Source organism: Numenius arquata, unplaced genomic scaffold, assembly GCF_964106895.1.
Source record: "Numenius arquata unplaced genomic scaffold, bNumArq3.hap1.1 HAP1_SCAFFOLD_1333, whole genome shotgun sequence".
NCBI lineage: Eukaryota > Metazoa > Chordata > Aves > Charadriiformes > Scolopacidae > Numenius > Numenius arquata.
The window spans coordinates 1-10000 of record NW_027414760.1 but is presented as its reverse complement, the minus strand read 5'-3'; positions in this window follow the sequence as shown (position 1 = coordinate 10000).

Sequence of the window (10000 nt, the reverse complement as noted above, 5' to 3'; positions counted from 1 at the left end):
CGCTGGCGCGCGCCGCGCCCCTCGGACTCCCGCTCGCGCGAGACGGTACACGCGTGGGCGCGCGCCGCCGGCTCCGCGCGGCCGGCGGCCGGCCGGGGCTGACCCGCCCCCGAAGCCGGCCCGGGGGACGCGAGAGGGACTCGCTCCCCCACCCTCGCCGCTGCCGCGGGACGTGACGGACGTGCTAGAGGAGACGGCGACCCGCCGAGGCGGGCGCGACCCGGACCGCGAGGCCCCTTCGCCGGGGCGGCTCGCTCCGCAGCGAGCGGCGGGGCGGCGCGCGAGGAGCCAAGCGCCACGGCGGCGGCAGCGACGGCGGGGAGACGCCTCCCCGGCCGCCCGCGGCGCGCCTCTCTCGCCCTACGATCCTCGCTTGGCTCGGCCGCCCCCGCCGCCCGAGCGCTGCTCGCGGCCGGCACCCGCGGGGCACCCGGGCCGGCGCGCCGGCGCCTGGCGCGTTTTAGGACACCTGAGAACTCGCGGCACCGCGCGGCTGTCACAAAGCTGGGGTCGGCCGTAGCCCGGGGAAACCCGACCGGCGGGGCGCGGGGGGGACGACGCGGGGCGGCCGGGCGAGGCGCGCGCCCCGCCGCCGACATCACCGCCGCCGCGGCCCCCCCTTCGCTCGCTCGCTCGCGGGAGAAAGGACTACGCCTCGTACGCGACGGGAAGCGAATTGGAAAGGAGACCACCCTGCCTGAACACCGGACACCCCCGTGGCTCCCTATTACGGAGAGCACGGAAGAGCCGGCCCGCCGAGGGCCCTCTCCGACGCGACCCGAAAGGCCTCATCGATCGGTAACGGGGGAAAGGGGGAGAGGAGAGCGAAGGAAGCCGAGGCCACGCGGCCACGGTCTCGAGCCAGCCGACGGCCACGCGCGACCGCCGCCGCCCGGGGGGCGGACGGCAAGACGCGGGGCCCTGCGTGCGAGCGAGAAGGCAACGTCCGCGAGAGGTGCTCCGACGGCCTGAACACCGGCAGAACCGGCCCGCCGCGGAGCCTCTCCGACGCGCCCGGGGTGAACGCCTCAGCGGGCGCTGCCTGCGGGTCTGGATCAGTGAAACGAGCGGGGGGTGCCGCCACCCCCCCGGCTCCGCACGATTCCCTTCAGCGACAGCGACAGGACCGACCGGGGCGAAGCCGCGGCAGGCTTGACTCCCCCGGTCGCCTTTCAGCGTTCCAGAGTGCCGGACGACCGCCGCCGGCCGCCGGTCTTGCCCCTCCCCGCGGGCAGTCGCTTACCCCGGGGAAGGAGAGCAAAGGGTACAGAGAAAAAAACAGCGGAAACGGAAAAAAAACCGGTAAAAGCAAAACTCGGACACCGAAAAAAAGCTGCGAGAGCCCTGCGGACCCTCGCTCCGAGCCCTCCGGGAACGAGGGAAGCCAGGGCGGGCCAGACTCCACGGGCCCCCCCACGTACGGCCCGTGCCGGAGGAAAGGGCGAGGCGACGCCGCCTCGCCCGCCGACACCCTCCTCACCGGCACCTCGGGGAACGGAAGAACGAACCGCCGCCGGCTCGGGAACCCTCCGCTCTCTGCCCTCCCGCCGCGGCGGGCTCCGGCTTAGGGCCGGAGGGAAAAAGGACGAGGCGACGCCGCCTCGCCCGCCGGCAACCCTCTCTCCTTCCTCGGCGGCACCCCTGCTCCGGGACGGAGGAACGAGCCGACGCCGGCTCGGGAACCCTCCGCCCGCCGCCCCCCCCGGGCTGGCCGGCCACCGGCACCGGCCACCCGCGCTCTCCCCCGCGCCGCGGCGGGCTCCGGCTTAGGGCCGGAGGGAAAAAGGACGAGGCGACGCCGCCTCGCCCGCCGGCAACCCTCTCTCCTTCCTCGGCGGCACCCCTGCTCCGGGACGGAGGAACGAGCCGACGCCGGCTCGGGAACCCTCCGCCCGCCGCCCCCCCCGGGCTGGCCGGCCACCGGCACCGGCCACCCGCGCTCTCCCCCGCGCCGCGGCGGGCTCCGGCTTAGGGCCGGAGGGAAAAAGGACGAGGCGACGCCGCCTCGCCCGCCGGCAACCCTCTCTCCTTCCTCGGCGGCACCCCTGCTCCGGGACGGAGGAACGAGCCGACGCCGGCTCGGGAACCCTCCGCCCGCCGCCCCCCCCGGGCTGGCCGGCCACCGGCACCGGCCACCCGCGCTCTCCCCCGCGCCGCGGCGGGCTCCGGCTTAGGGCCGGAGGGAAAAAGGACGAGGCGACGCCGCCTCGCCCGCCGGCAACCCTCTCTCCTTCCTCGGCGGCACCCCTGCTCCGGGACGGAGGAACGAGCCGACGCCGGCTCGGGAACCCTCCGCCCGCCGCCCCCCCCGGGCTGGCCGGCCACCGGCACCGGCCACCCGCGCTCTCCCCCGCGCCGCGGCGGGCTCCGGCTTAGGGCCGGAGGGAAAAAGGACGAGGCGACGCCGCCTCGCCCGCCGGCAACCCTCTCTCCTTCCTCGGCGGCACCCCTGCTCCGGGACGGAGGAACGAGCCGACGCCGGCTCGGGAACCCTCCGCCCGCCGCCCCCCCCGGGCTGGCCGGCCACCGGCACCGGCCACCCGCGCTCTCCCCCGCGCCGCGGCGGGCTCCGGCTTAGGGCCGGAGGGAAAAAGGACGAGGCGACGCCGCCTCGCCCGCCGGCAACCCTCTCTCCTCCTCGGCGGCACCCCTGCTCCGGGACGGAGGAACGAGCCGACGCCGGCTCGGGAACCCTCCGCCCGCCGCCCCCCCCGGGCTGGCCGGCCACCGGCACCGGCCACCCGCGCTCTCCCCCGCGCCGCGGCGGGCTCCGGCTTAGGGCCGGAGGGAAAAAGGACGAGGCGACGCCGCCTCGCCCGCCGGCAACCCTCTCTCCTCCTCGGCGGCACCCCTGCTCCGGGACGGAGGAACGAGCCGACGCCGGCTCGGGAACCCTCCGCCCGCCGCCCCCCCCGGGCTGGCCGGCCACCGGCACCGGCCACCCGCGCTCTCCCCCGCGCCGCGGCGGGCTCCGGCTTAGGGCCGGAGGGAAAAAGGACGAGGCGACGCCGCCTCGCCCGCCGGCAACCCTCTCTCCTCCTCGGCGGCACCCCTGCTCCGGGACGGAGGAACGAGCCGACGCCGGCTCGGGAACCCTCCGCCCGCCGCCCCCCCCGGGCTGGCCGGCCACCGGCACCGGCCACCCGCGCTCTCCCCCGCGCCGCGGCGGGCTCCGGCTTAGGGCCGGAGGGAAAAAGGACGAGGCGACGCCGCCTCGCCCGCCGGCAACCCTCTCTCCTCCTCGGCGGCACCCCTGCTCCGGGACGGAGGAACGAGCCGACGCCGGCTCGGGAACCCTCCGCCCGCCGCCCCCCCCGGGCTGGCCGGCCACCGGCACCGGCCACCCGCGCTCTCCCCCGCGCCGCGGCGGGCTCCGGCTTAGGGCCGGAGGGAAAAAGGACGAGGCGACGCCGCCTCGCCCGCCGGCAACCCTCTCTCCTCCTCGGCGGCACCCCTGCTCCGGGACGGAGGAACGAGCCGACGCCGGCTCGGGAACCCTCCGCCCGCCGCCCCCCCCGGGCCGGCCGGCCACCGGCACCGGCCACCCGCGCTCTCCCCCGCGCCGCGGCGGGCTCCGGCTTAGGGCCGGAGGGAAAAAGGACGAGGCGACGCCGCCTCGCCCGCCGGCAACCCTCTCTCCTCCTCGGCGGCACCCCTGCTCCGGGACGGAGGAACGAGCCGACGCCGGCTCGGGAACCCTCCGCCCGCCGCCCCCCCCGGGCCGGCCGGCCACCGGCACCGGCCACCCGCGCTCTCCCCCGCGCCGCGGCGGGCTCCGGCTTAGGGCCGGAGGGAAAAAGGACGAGGCGACGCCGCCTCGCCCGCCGGCAACCCTCTCTCCTCCTCGGCGGCACCCCTGCTCCGGGACGGAGGAACGAGCCGACGCCGGCTCGGGAACCCTCCGCCCGCCGCCCCCCCCGGGCCGGCCGGCCACCGGCACCGGCCACCCGCGCTCTCCCCCGCGCCGCGGCGGGCTCCGGCTTAGGGCCGGAGGGAAAAAGGACGAGGCGACGCCGCCTCGCCCGCCGGCAACCCTCTCTCCTCCTCGGCGGCACCCCTGCTCCGGGACGGAGGAACGAGCCGACGCCGGCTCGGGAACCCTCCGCCCGCCGCCCCCCCCGGGCTGGCCGGCCACCGGCACCGGCCACCCGCGCTCTCCCCCGCGCCGCGGCGGGCTCCAGCTTAGGGCCGGAGAAAAAGGGTGAGGCGCCGCTCTCCTCACCCAGCCCATCATCGGGGGCCCTCCGGAGCCGAGGAAAGCCGCGGCAGGCTCTCCACTCCCCGGCCGAATCCTGCGGCACATGCCGCCAGGATTCCCTGTCCTCATCGGGTCCCCCTCCGGGACCGGGGAAGGTGCCCCGTCTTCCCCGGCCGTACGCGTTCGAGTGCCGGCCACTGCCAACTGCCGGTCTTTGTCCTTCCCTCCCCCGCGGGATCCAGCGCTCCACTTCGCCGGGAGACCCGCGGGCGCCACCTCCGCCTCGCTAGCTCCCCTCCGGAGCCTAGCTGCTATGCCGTTCCCCTAATATGGAGATACGGTTCATCGCTCCCGGACAGCGGCAAGAACGTAGGCTCTGCCCACCGGGGAGGAGCGCCAACCACGCCGACTTTTACGATGACGTAACTGGAGGCAGCGTAAAACAGCGACCCCTTCGGCTGCTGGAAGTAGCGCTGGGGACAAAAGGTCTACCCGCCACCCCGGAACAGCGCCTAAGTCCCGCCGGAGCGAGGTAGACCTGGCGACCGGCTGCCGAGGCGGGTCAAGCGGACAGCCCTGCCGGTCCCGGAGGCGGGTAGACCTGGACGCCCGGACCGGAGGCGGGTAGACCAGCGCGCCCAAGTGCCGCCGGAGCGAGGTAGACCTGGCGACCGGCTGCCGAGGCGGGTCAAGCGGACAGCCCTGCCGGTCCCGGAGGCGGGTAGACCTGGACGCCCGGACCGGAGGCGGGTAGACCTGGACGCCCAAGTGCCGCCGGAGCGAGGTAGACCTGGCGACCGGCTGCCGAGGCGGGTCAAGCGGACAGCCCTGCCGGTCCCGGAGGCGGGTAGACCTGGACGCCCGGACCGGAGGCGGGTAGACCTGGACGCCCAAGTGCCGCCGGAGCGAGGTAGACCTGGCGACCGGCTGCCGAGGCGGGTCAAGCGGACAGCCCTGCCGGTCCCGGAGGCGGGTAGACCTGGACGCCCGGACCGGAGGAGGGTAGACCAGCGCGCCCAAGTGCCGCCGGAGCGAGGTAGACCTGGCGACCGGCTGCCGAGGCGGGTCAAGCGGACAGCCCTGCCGGTCCCGGAGGCGGGTAGACCTGGACGCCCGGACCGGAGGAGGGTAGACCAGCGCGCCCAAGTGCCGCCGGAGCGAGGTAGACCTGGCGACCGGCTGCCGAGGCGGGTCAAGCGGACAGCCCTGCCGGTCCCGGAGGCGGGTAGACCTGGACGCCCGGACCGGAGGCGGGTAGACCTGGACGCCCAAGTGCCGCCGGAGCGAGGTAGACCTGGCGACCGGCTGCCGAGGCGGGTCAAGCGGACAGCCCTGCCGGTCCCGGAGGCGGGTAGACCTGGCAGCCCGGACCGGAGGCGGGTAGACCTGGACGCCCGGACCGGTCCCGGAGGTGGGTAGACCTGGCAGCCGGCTGCCGAGGCGGGTAGACCTGGCAGCCCGGACCGGTCCCGGAGGCGGGTAGACCTGGCAGCCCCGACCGGAGGCGGGTAGACCTGGCATCCCCGACCGGAGGCGGGTAGACCTGGCAGCCCGGACCGGAGCAGGGTAGACCTGGCCGACCGGTCCCGGAGGCGGGTAGACCTGGCAGCCGGCTGCCGAGGCGGGTAGACCTGGCAGTCCGGACCGGAGGCGGGTAGACCTGGCAGCCGGCTGCCGAGGCGGGTAGACCTGGCAGCCCGGACCGGAGGCGGGTAGACTTGGCAGCCCGGACCGGTCCCGGAGGCGGGTAGACCTGGCAGCCGGCTGCCGAGGCGGGTAGACCTGGCACCCCGGACCGGAGGCGGGTAGACCTGGACGCCCGGACCGGAGGCGGGTAGACCTGGCCGACCGGTCCCGGAGGTGGGTAGACCTGGCAGCCCGGACCGGAGGCGGGTAGACCTGGACGCCCGGACCGGAGCAGGGTAGACCTGGCCGACCGGTCCCGGAGGCGGGTAGACCTGGCAGCCGGCTGCCGAGGCGGGTAGACCTGGCAGCCCGGACCGGTCCCGGAGGCGGGTAGACCTGGCAGCCCGGACCGGTCCCGGAGGCGGGTAGACCTGGCAGCCCGGACCGGAGGCGGGTAGACCTGGACGCCCGGACCGGTCCCGGAGGTGGGTAGACCTGGCAGCCGGCTGCCGAGGCGGGTAGACCTGGCAGCCCGGACCGGTCCCGGAGGCGGGTAGACCTGGCAGCCCGGACCGGTCCCGGAGGTGGGTAGACCTGGCAGCCGGCTGCCGAGGCGGGTAGACCTGGACGCCCGGACCGGTCCCGGAGGTGAGTAGACCTGGCAGCCGGCTGCCGAGGCGGGTAGACCCACCCGGACCGGGACGGCGCGGCTGCCGTATCCCGGTTCTCCCAGGGTGGAAGGATTACGGGGGGGGCGGGTGGGGGGGGGATTATTTATACCGTGTGGGTTTTTTTTTTCCTTAACTATCGTTCTCGCCCTCGTCCCCCGATTTAAAGAGTCAAGCGTTTCCGGTACTGGGTACGCCCTGATGGGGATACAGCAGACCGAGCTGGGGGGGGGGGATGTTCGATTTTTTTTTTTTTTGGCTCTTTAATTTTCTCCCCCCTTCGCCTATTTCAAGATTCGGGCGTCTCTAATACAGGGGCAACCCTCACCCGGATCTCCCGGAGCGGCGGGGAGAGGGGGGAAGAGGAGGGGCGCGGAACAGTTGTGATTTTTTTTTTTTTTAATAGTCGTTATTGTTGCTCTTATTACTATTACTGTTACGGTCGGTTTATTGCTCCTTATGATGATGAATTACCAGTTGTTAAATAATAATCTGTTTATTTTCCCCGACGCCGCTGCTGGCGGCAAGTCTGCCTGAGCAGACTCTGGACGCCTATTTCGCTCCCCGGCCGCCGGGATCGGCGAGAGCCGGCGGCCCCCGCCGCGAGCCGCCCGGCGCCCCGCCGCGACGCGAGCTCGCCGGCCGCCGGCGGACTCGGCGACCGGCGGCCCCGATCCGGCGGCGGGTGCCGGCGCCGCCGGGCGCTCGCCGGCTTTCGCCTCTCGCGGTGGGCTTTTCCGTTCCGCTCGGTTTTGGCTCGGGGGGCTGCGAGGGGGGGCGTGGGGGGGCTGAGGGCGTTGGGGGGGCTGCGCGTGTGGGCGCGCGCGGTGGGGCGGGGGTGCCGGGGCGGGTGCTTTTCCCCCGCCGCTTTGCCTCCCCGGCCGCCGGGGTCGGCGAGAGCCGGCGGCCCCCGCCGCGAGCCGCCCGGCGCCCCGCCGCGACGCGAGCTCGCCGGCCGCCGGCGGACTCGGGGACCGGCGGCCCCGATCCGGCGGCGGGTGCCGGCGCCGCCGGGCGCTCGCCGGCTTTCGCCTCTCGCGGTGGGCTTTTCCGTTCCGCTCGGTTTTGGCTCGGGGGGCTGCGAGGGGGGGCGTGGGGGGGCTGAGGGCGTTGGGGGGGCTGCGCGTGTGGGCGCGCGCGGTGGGGCGGGGGTGCCGGGGCGGGTGCTTTTCCCCCCGCCGCTTTGCCTCCCCGGCCGCCGGGGTCGGCGAGAGCCGGCGGCCCCCGCCGCGAGCCGCCCGGCGCCCCGCCGCGACGCGAGCTCGCCGGCCGCCGGCGGACTCGGGGACCGGCGGCCCCGATCCGGCGGCGGGTGCCGGCGCCGCCGGGCGCTCGCCGGCTTTCGCCTCTCGCGGTGGGCTTTTCCGTTCCGCTCGGTTTTGGCTCGGGGGGCTGCGAGGGGGGGCGTGGGGGGGCTGAGGGCGTTGGGGGGGCTGCGCGTGTGGGCGCGCGCGGTGGGGCGGGGGTGCCGGGGCGGGTGCTTTTCCCCCGCCGCTTTGCCTCCCCGGCCGCCGGGGTCGGCGAGAGCCGGCGGCCCCCGCCGCGAGCCGCCCGGCGCCCCGCCGCGACGCGAGCTCGCCGGCCGCCGGCGGACTCGGGGACCGGCGGCCCCGATCCGGCGGCGGGTGCCGGCGCCGCCGGGCGCTCGCCGGCTTTCGCCTCTCGCGGTGGGCTTTTCCGTTCCGCTCGGTTTTTGGCTCGGGGGGCTGCGAGGGGGGGCGTGGGGGGGCTGAGGGCGTTGGGGGGGCTGCGCGTGTGGGCGCGCGCGGTGGGGCGGGGGTGCCGGGGCGGGTGCTTTTCCCCCCGCCGCTTTGCCTCCCCGGCCGCCGGGGTCGGCGAGAGCCGGCGGCCCCCGCCGCGAGCCGCCCGGCGCCCCGCCGCGACGCGAGCTCGCCGGCCGCCGGCGGACTCGGGGACCGGCGGCCCCGATCCGGCGGCGGGTGCCGGCGCCGCCGGGCGCTCGCCGGCTTTCGCCTCTCGCGGTGGGCTTTTCCGTTCCGCTCGGTTTTGGCTCGGGGGGCTGCGAGGGGGGGCGTGGGGGGGCTGAGGGCGTTGGGGGGGCTGCGCGTGTGGGCGCGCGCGGTGGGGCGGGGGTGCCGGGGCGGGTGCTTTTCCCCCCGCCGCTTTGCCTCCCCGGCCGCCGGGGTCGGCGAGAGCCGGCGGCCCCCGCCGCGAGCCGCCCGGCGCCCCGCCGCGACGCGAGCTCGCCGGCCGCCGGCGGACTCGGGGACCGGCGGCCCCGATCCGGCGGCGGGTGCCGGCGCCGCCGGGCGCTCGCCGGCTTTCGCCTCTCGCGGTGGGCTTTTCCGTTCCGCTCGGTTTTGGCTCGGGGGGCTGCGGGCGGGGGGGGAGAGGGGGGGCTGTGTGAGGTCTTTGCGGGGGGGGGGAGGGGGTTGTGGGTGTACGCGCGGCGGGATGGGGGAGATTTTCCCCCTCGCCGTCATTTTCCCCCTTCTCCCCTTCCCCCCCTCCGCGGGAGCAGCGGGGCGGGGGAGCGGGGGGTGGGCCCGCAGCTGCGCGCCCTGCGCATGCGCGCGTGTCCCCCCCACCCCCCGCCCGCGGTTGAAAGGCGGGGGTTCCCGCCGCGCTAACGGTCGCGGGCTCATTGGCGCCAAAGGCAGGGAAGGGAAAGGAGGGGATGCCGCTGCGGCAGCAGGCGAGAGCGCTCGGCGAGCAGGCGGGGAGCCCGGCGCAGAGGTAGGCAGGGGAGAGGGCGTGCGGGGCGCGGTCTCTCTTTTCGGAGAAAATTCCCGCTTGGCTCGGTTGCGGTTCTTTTCCTTCCTTCCTTCTGTCGGTTGGCAACCCGCGGCAGGGGCGGGCGGGCGGGCTGAAGGAGCGACCGGCCGTCCCCGCCGCCCGAGAAAGCAGGGCGGGAGCCGGGGCACGGGCAGGGCGGGGTAGAGACTCGGCAGCCGGGGTCAGAGACCGGTCGCCGCCGCCGGGATTCCCCTCTCCCGCCGGGGCGCGGAGCCGGCGGGGGCTCCGCTGGGTCCTAAAGTCTCCCGTCGTCTTTCCCCGGGAGCGGCGAAACCTGCGGGCGGGAGGAGGAGCGGGTGGCCGGATTCGCCGTGAAGCGGGCGGTGGACGGGGGTGGGGGGGCGGCTTGAGGGCAAGAGGGGGGCCGGTGGGGGGGGCGAGTTTCGCTCTCTGCGCGCGCGCGCGTCTGCCTCTGCCGCGCGCGAGGAGTTCGGGGAGGGGGGGGCTGTTGGGGGGTGCGGCGGCAGACGGGGGGGGGTTCGGGCTGGTGGGGGGGGGCGAGGGGGGTCGGCGGGGGGGGATTTCCGCTCTTTGCTTGCGTGCGCGCGTACCTGCCTCTGCCGCGCGCGAGGAGTTCGGGGAGGGGGGGGCTGTTGGGGGGTGCGGCGGCAGACGGGGGGGGTTCGGGCTGGGTGGGGGGGGGTGGGGAGGGGGTCGGCGGGAGCGTGTTTCTCTCTGCGTGCGCGCGTTTCTGCCTCTGCCGCCGGATTCCCTTCTCCCGCCGGGGCGCGGAGCCGGCGGGGGCTCCGCT